Here is a 6,117-nt window from a genome sequence, read left to right on the forward strand (position 1 = left end):
CACCACCACCACCATCACCATCACCACCATTACCACCACCACCATCATCATAAACACCATCCTCCTCCTCCTCATCTATGATTATTAAATTTTTTATCCAGGATTGGGCACTGTCCTTTGTCTCTATTATTTAATTTAATCCCCCAAACAACTCTATGAGGTCAACTGTATCATCCCCATTTTACAGATGAGGAAATGGAGGCCCAAAGGCAGTAAATCAACTTTCCGAAGCCACCAGGCAATGAGGAACAGTCCAGAACGTGAAGCCAGACTTCAGAGCATATGCTCTGAGCCATCAAGCCTTAACACCATCCAAAGGTCCATCCATAACTAGAGGAGCAGATGGGTCAGAAACCGATGATCACTCAGAAGATTCCAGAAGCATCTGTGGCTCTTCCTGCAGTGTGGGAGCCTCCGGCTGGTGCACAGATTCTGTTTCTGGGTGACGGGCACACAGAAGAGGTGGTACACATATTTTACATGTCCCCCAAGTAAAATGAGGCCACTTTGAGCCCCAGCTCAGTGCCACCAACGTGTGCCCAAACAAAATGGAAATGTACCTCCAAAAAGCTGCAAAAAGGAATGAAGGTCTCGGTTGAATGTCTTGCCTTGAGAGGGAATTAAGTCACAAGACACTTGAGATCTCTTCAAAATTTCCTCTACTCGCCCCTAGTCTCTCACTCAGTGACCTTTCCCTCCCCTCTCTCCCTGCACTCCACCCCCCGGTTCTCAGGCCTCACCTTCTCTCTTCCTCTGCAGGCACTCATCAACTCCCTTCTCTTGGCTTCTTCTGCAACTTCTGGAACTTTCAGCTCATTGGCCAGGGAGGGGGCAGCACGTGCCGTAAGCCCAGGCTGCTCCCTAGAACGTGGGTGGGGAAGGTTGGGAATACCACGTCCTTCATCACCTCAATCGGAGGACGGAATGGGGCTCTGAGAGGTCCAGGGCAGCTGGAAGGAGCAAAGTGGGGACCTTTGCTAAATGTGGAGCACCAGCCACGCCCCCTGTCTGGGCCTTGGCTTACCCGAGAATACGGGGGAGTCCGGGTGGCCTTCAAGTTCCTCTCCTGGTTACAGGCGTGGGGGGCGGCGGTGGTGCTAACGTGGCCTTGAGTTCTGGACCTGACTCCACAGGCCTCCGGAAAGCCCCAGTTCCCCCCGGCCTCAGGCCTCCTGCTGTGTGGGGGTTGGGGGGAAAGAGGGTGAACTGCAAGCAAAGGTGCCTCCCTTCTCGCTCTGGGACAGAGAATCTTCTCTGTCGTTCTAACACTGGGTCCCTCCATCCCACCTTCTATCAGCCAGTGTGCCTCTCCATCACTGAGCCTGTGAGAAGGGAAAAATGAGACTCAAAATCCTGGCATCGTGGGGATGAACCACATAGGATTTGAGCTCTTTGGGTTTGTCCTTAAGAAAGAACTCCCCTTTCCCACAGTCTCCTGCCCATTCCTTGAAGCTCAAATTCACACCCGAGGACCAAGTTTTCTCCGCCCAGAATCCCGACTCCTTTCAAAAGAAAAAGCCTCGGGCAGCGCTTTTCACTTTTCAGGGCTCTGTATTGAACATGCAGGTTTTAATCTTCCTAAACGTAAAGCTCAGATTTCAGAAAAGATGAGGGAAGATGGAACCCTGAGAGGGATGGGCCAAGTACAAACTTGTGCCCTGTGCCCACAGCCATCAACCTCGGCTCTTGGCTCTGCCCACCGGCTTGCATTTCTGCAGCAGGATGGGGGGAGGGGCAGAGAGGATGGGGGTGGGGACACTTTGGCCGCATTTACATGATATTAAGATTTCATCGTTCCTGGCTCAGAGAAGTGTAAACACAAAAATACCACCAAGAAAATGAGCTTCCAGAAAAGTCTCAGTTCTTACAAGAGGTTTATATGCACCACCAATACCCCCCCCACCCCCCACCGGGTCCCGAGTTTCTAACACTTTTATGAACACACGAATCACTTGATCTTTTTCCAATGTATGTTCTGACTCAGCAGGTCCAGGCCAGGCTGGGGCATCTGTATTTCTAACACGTGATACCGAAGCTGCCAATCAGGGACCACACTGAGCAGCAAGGACTCAGACAACACAAAGTACTTGGTGGGGCACCTGGGAGGCTCAGTGAGTTGAACATCTGACTCTTAATTTAGGCTCAGGTCATGATCTCACGGTCCATGGGTTTGAGCCCCAAATCGGTGCTGACTTCATGGAACCTGCTCAGGATTCTCTCTTACTCCTTCTGTCTCTGCCCTTTACCCATGTGCATGCTCGCTCTCTCACTCTCTCTCTCTCAAAATAAATAAACTTTAAAAAAAATGTTTAAAGTACTTCATTATGTCCCAAAGCCAGAGACCAGACGTGGAGAGAATCAGGGCAATTCACAGCTCAGTCATGTCAATACGCTTAGTCAGTGTCTGCGATCCTCCTGCCCCCAAGATGGCTGCAAATGGCATGCCCTCATGTGAGTGATCCCGGACAGGAGGCCGAAAGGGGCTCTTTTCCAGCATCTGTTCCTTTTACTGAACATTTGACCCAAAAGCGTCCTAGAAAACATCCTCAAATATCTCCCTGGCCAGTACTCTGTTTGGTGGCCCCTGGGCTGTAGGGGAGCCTGGAAGGATGTACATCTGGCAGAAGGGAAAGTGGTTAATATGGCAGATGCTTCAGGAAGCAAGAGAGGGGAATCGCTACTGGCTGGCGGACCAGCGATGTCTGCCATTGCCAACTTTCTTTACATTTTTTTAAATGTTTATTTATTATTGAGAGACAGAGAGGGACAGAGCATGAGCAGGGGAAGGGCAGAGAGAGGGGGAGACACAGAATCTGAAGCAGGCTCCAGGCTCTGAGCTGTCAGCACAGATCCCGACACAGGGCTTGAACTCACAAACCAGGAGATCATGATCTGAGCCGAAGCTGGACCCTCAACTGACTGAGCCATCCAGGCATCCCTGCCATTGCCAACTTTTGAGCGATTGATGGCCTCCCTCTCTTCCCTGTCTCCTGGGGGCCGGTGGGACGTGACAGGGCTCACGCCAGATTCCAGCAGCCGCGGGAGACAACAGGCATCTGGGATGCAGGTGCGACGCAGCCCAGGGGACCCTCACTGGGGGACCCAGGCGGGACACGGCCCAGGTGTCCCCGTGGCCCAGCTGGGGCTACCACCCCTCTCATCAGACAGCCTGGAGCCCGGGCAGACGACACGCCCTGCTCCCTTCCCCCCTCTTCTCTGGGAGCGAACGCATCGTGTTTCCTCGTATCCTGGAAACCACATCAGCGACATCAAGCTGGGAAGCGGATCGGCTGAGCCAGCCGTGAGCGGTGCCAATTAAACCCGCCCTGCCAACCCACAGAGCACTCAGCGTTGGGAAGCAAGGTGTCATGTTTTCCAGAAGCACGAGGCTGCCCCTCAGAAACAAGGGTTACCATGGTGACATTTTCTACCTGGGCCTGCCTCTGGGAAGGCTGGACACAGGACCCACGGATTCCAGCCAAACCCAGAGAACCGCCCAGAGCAGAGCCCTGTGGGCGGAGGGCAAGCAGGTTCAGGAAGTCTCCCCTCTCAGAGACTCCAGGGGTTTGGACCTGCAGGGTCACACGGGAGCTCTTGGTGAGGTGACGCAGAAGGGGCCTGGTTCTGAGTCAGACCCAGATTCCAACCCCGCCTTGGCCGAGGGCCTGCGTGCGGCTCCGGCAAGGTATTGATCTGTTTGGGCCTCGAATCCTTCATCTTGAAAATGGGGGGCGAGCAGGGCACAGACCCTGATAGACAGGATTGTTGGATGCAAACAAGACCACGGGTGTGTGGGGCTGGGCCCGGTGCCTGGTCAGAGCCTCCAGAGAACCGTCCGGGGTGGAGTAGACGCCGCATGTATGGAAGACCATCTGAATGTGACCTTCCCTGGGCCCGAACGGGCAGACTCAGGCCAGCTGGCACCAACATGAGGTGAAGGTAAACACGGGACCCCAGAGCATCAAGTTGTGGGAATTCCTGTCCCAGAGACTGGGAATGAGGAGTGTGTAGAATCAGCACTACCCGGGAGGCCAGACGCGGTGCCAGGGGCCTCGGGACCCGCTCTCTACCAGGAACTGTGAGGCCAGGGCACACCTTCCCTTCCAGACAGAGCTGGCTGGGCATGTCCACAGGGCCTCGTGGTCACAGAATCAGAACGAGGAGGCTTCGGAGAACAGAATGCGTAACGGCTCCCTTGCACCATCGAGGTGCCTCATCTGCAGAGCCCTAGTCCTTCCGGGGTCTGGCCTACCGAGCCCTGTGGGCCAGCTCACGCTGACAGCACAGCCCCCACGAACAGGGCCCGGAGGACCCACACCGCTGCCTGGCCCCCCTTCCACCCTTCCCTCCAACACAACCTCATCGAAATTTATATCTTCAACAACCTTATTTCAAATTTTGTCACACTCTGAGGTAGTAGGGGTCAGGACCTCAACATATCTTTCTGGAAGACACATTTCAAACCATAACTGAGTAATTTTAAAACACTGTTTTAATGTTTAACCCAACATGGATAAATGAGGGACTAACACGTGAAATTCACATGGGCTTAGTTAAGACCCTCCCATCTGGACGCTAGACGTCCTTCACCCTCCTCTGTCTTTGGAAGTACTTGGGGGTAAGAACGTGTCTCGGACGGGCCACTTACCCTCTCGGAGCATCGTCTGGGATAAGGGGGAAGGGAGCCCAAATATGTAAGCCTGGAATGAGCAGGCATGGTGGCTCACAAGCACAGAGAGTGCAGACCCTCGTGAGGGTGTCTGGGAAATTTGCAAGAATTTGAAATAGACAGAAAAGGTTACTGGGTCCCCACCTCGTGCACCCCTCCAGGGCCATGTGGTTTTCGTGGTCTGCCCCTCTCATTATCTTTGAACCAGCAGATGATGCAGTAAGTTCTAGAACGCTTAGAACAATGCAAATGATTCTTGTCCATAATGAGAATGCAATCGACAATTGCCCCGTGGATATTGACTCGTTTTGCATCTCCTTCTACATTCACTTGGGCTTTCTGGATTGTCTCTGTATTTGTGTGTTCTTTGAATTTTCCTTTGAACTCATTGTCACATACTATTGGTCTACTCATTAAAGGATGAGTTCAACTTGCCCGTGTTCATTTCATATTCTCTGAGACTCGTGATTTTAACTTTTACTGAATGATCTTTTTAACGGGGGCGACAGAGCAAAGCATTTGACTCTACAAGTTCAACATACGATATACAAGTGGGGCACAAACGACGCCAGCGACGACAAAATCAGCCTGTGACACTCCCAGAATCTCTGTGGACTCCAGCATAATCTCAGAAACGATCAGCAATGGGCAAATCTTCAGTTGGCCAGAAGGCTGCAAGGAAGGCCAGATGCTCCCTTAGGCTGTGTTCCACGCAGTGCAGGGAAAAATAGCAAGTGGGGTCATAAAAGCGTCACCGCTGGCTGTGTGGTCTGGGCAGGCGCGTGCCAACGAGCTGAAGCCAAGGGGCCGAGGCATTGCTGACAGCCCCAGTGACTGGAGGTCCTGGGCCAAGGCCATGGCGGGGCTGTCGGGCGTGGCTACTTGACCTGCACAGACAAGCACAGCCTGCCTTGGTCCTGGAGGGAGGAGGAGACAGAGCCCCTGCTGCCCCATGGAGGAGAAGAGTCTACGCAGTCAGTGACTCTCAGAAGGCATTTCTGAATCCGGAGCTGAGGCTGCGGCAGGTCCTTTATGAACTTCTTTTTTTTTTAATATATTTGTTTTATGTTTTGTGTTTATTTTTGAAAGAGAAAGAGACAGAATGAGCAGGGGAGGGTCAGAGAAAGAGGGAGGCACAGAATCCGAAGACAGGCCCCAGGCTCTGAGCTAGCTGTCAGCACAGAGCCTGACATGGGGCTCGAACCCACGAACCGTGAGGTCATGACCTGAGCCGAAGTCAAACGCTTAACCAACTGAGCCACCCAGGCGCACTTGAACTTCTAATTAAAGAAGCCCGTTACCTTGGCTACCTGCCGCTGCTTCCAAGCTGGGACATTTGCCACACTCCACAGCCCGGCACAGGAGATGGAAGCCCTGTGAGCTTAAAAGGTCAGGAACCCTTCCTCCCAAAGTTGTGCCAAGAACCCAGGCTCGGGCTTGAGGCAGAC

At 53.1% G+C, this 6,117-nt stretch overlaps 1 long non-coding RNA gene across 2 annotated transcripts in view; it reads right to left on the reverse strand.

The window, feature by feature from the left end:
- LOC115273898 overlaps positions 1 to 1,064 on the reverse strand; it is a 2,778-nt gene extending 1,714 nt beyond the window's left edge. For both annotated transcript variants that reach the window (XR_003901001.1, XR_003901000.1), the window contains exons 1-2: positions 1,025 to 1,064; positions 741 to 861 (exon numbers count right to left, since the gene is read on the reverse strand). This is a non-coding gene — a long non-coding RNA (uncharacterized LOC115273898). The remainder of the gene's footprint in view (positions 1 to 740; positions 862 to 1,024) is intronic.
- Between the last annotated feature and the right edge of the window lie 5,053 nt (positions 1,065 to 6,117).

Source organism: Suricata suricatta, chromosome 2 (genome assembly GCF_006229205.1).
Source record: "Suricata suricatta isolate VVHF042 chromosome 2, meerkat_22Aug2017_6uvM2_HiC, whole genome shotgun sequence".
Classification (NCBI taxonomy): Eukaryota; Metazoa; Chordata; class Mammalia; order Carnivora; family Herpestidae; genus Suricata; species Suricata suricatta.